The sequence below is a fragment of the Myotis brandtii genome, unplaced genomic scaffold, assembly GCF_000412655.1.
Source record: "Myotis brandtii unplaced genomic scaffold, ASM41265v1 scaffold150, whole genome shotgun sequence".
Taxonomy (NCBI): domain Eukaryota; kingdom Metazoa; phylum Chordata; class Mammalia; order Chiroptera; family Vespertilionidae; genus Myotis; species Myotis brandtii.
This window is the reverse complement of record NW_005355411.1, coordinates 60,539-62,231: the sequence shown is the minus strand read 5'-3', so window position 1 is coordinate 62,231 and position 1,693 is coordinate 60,539. Positions and strand designations below refer to the sequence as shown.

The following is a 1,693-nucleotide window of genomic DNA, read 5'->3' as shown; positions in this document are numbered from 1 at the left end:
CTGCTCCCTTCTATTCCTGAAGTCCCAATACTCCCCGCTGCACTAAATTCACAGGGAAGGACTTGTGGTTGGTAGTGTTGCAGGAAGCCTAAGGGATTCCACCTTGATCAGTGAGGAAAGCATTTTCTATATTCCTGTTGGTCATTTGTACATAGCTTTTGAAGAATTGTTTCTATACCTTATCCTGCTTTATAACTGTATTTTTTTGGTTAAACATTCTTTGACTACCTTGTTTATATTATATGTTTATTGTTTATGACAGCCAGGAGCACATTCTTGCATGTGTTTAATTGTGCTTTGCAGATGCAGATATTGCTCCCCCACACCAGCTTTTCTACAAGATTCATGTTTTTACGCAACCCTGCCTTTAGCAGGTCTAGTGCCACCATGTTTCTAGCAAGCTCAGATGCCTGTTACTAGTGCTTAGCAATAAAGTATTTTTAATGAAGTTATATTTGCAATATACTCATTATTGTGCTGATCAGAACAAAATCCACAATCCCTCCAAGCGATTCCCTCATATAATTTGGAAGTATTTCCTTCCATTCTGTAGATTACCTTGCATTTCATTTTGTTTATTGCTGTTGTGCTGTGAAGAAGCCTTTTTCTTTATTTGTTGCCATCTGGACTGTTCGTTTTTTCTATTTTGTCTGACTGTTGTTGTACATTCAGAAACTCCTGTCCAAAACAAATCTCCAAAACTTTTTCTCTAAGTTGTCCTGAGCAGTTTTAAGTTTTAGCGCTGATATTTAATTCTGTCCTGCAGGTTGAGTTAAATTTTTTTTTTAAATATATTTTATTGATTTTTTACAGAGAGGAAGGAAGAGAGATAGAGAGCTAGAAACATAGATGAGAGAGAAACATCGATCAGCTGCCTCCTGCACATCTCCTACTGGGGATGTGCCCGCAACCCAGGTACATGCCCCTGACCGGAATCGAACCTGGGACCTTTCAGTCCGCAGGCCGATGCTCTATCCACTGAGCCAAACCGGTTTCGGCAGGTTGAGTTAAATTTTATCAGTGGTGTCCATTATTGTTGTTTTACATGTGACTGTTCCTTCTTTTTACAGCAGTGTAGTATTTTTTTTTTAAATATATTTTATTGATTTTTGACAGAGAGGAAGGGAGAGGGATAGAGAGTTAGAAAGTAGCTTATCTTGTTAAGCAGTTTGACCAGAGGAGCTGTGTGAATTAGAGGAGCCAACAATCTTGGGGTTTAATTAGCAGCTGCTTCTCATACATTGTGGAAGACCACAGCAAAGAAAAAGACTTTTTTTTTCTTTACAAATACCTCAACCACATTTAGAACCTAATGCTTTATTACCTGAACAGTGACTACTTCTTGGAGACCAAATAAAGGGACACCAGCAATACTTGGGGCATTGTGTGCATTAGGACTTAAGCAGTGAGTCCTGGAGTTAATAAACCACTCAATGAATTTTCTCCTGAACCCACAAGTTCTAAAGTCCCCAGTATGGACAAAAATGATGGCACACAGTAAACCTAGCAAGCTCACGGAGCCTGGCATGGCATGGTGAATCTTACAAACTCAGAGGCCAAAAGTAACCATATAGGATGGTTGGAAGTTAAAACTTTCTAAGTAAATGACTTTCAGGGGTAGTTATGTCCTAACCTGCCCCTCTCTCTCTCTCCCTCTCTCTCTCTCTCTCTCTCTCTCTCTCTCTCTCTCTCT

General features: G+C 39.6%; 2 pseudogenes; both read left to right on the top strand.

Annotated features, from left to right (window-relative positions):
- LOC102256961 overlaps positions 1–1,693 on the top strand; it is a 44,724-nt pseudogene that overhangs the window by 857 nt on the left and 42,174 nt on the right.
- The window catches only part of LOC106725260, a 38,402-nt pseudogene that overhangs the window by 11,522 nt on the left and 25,187 nt on the right, over positions 1–1,693 (top strand).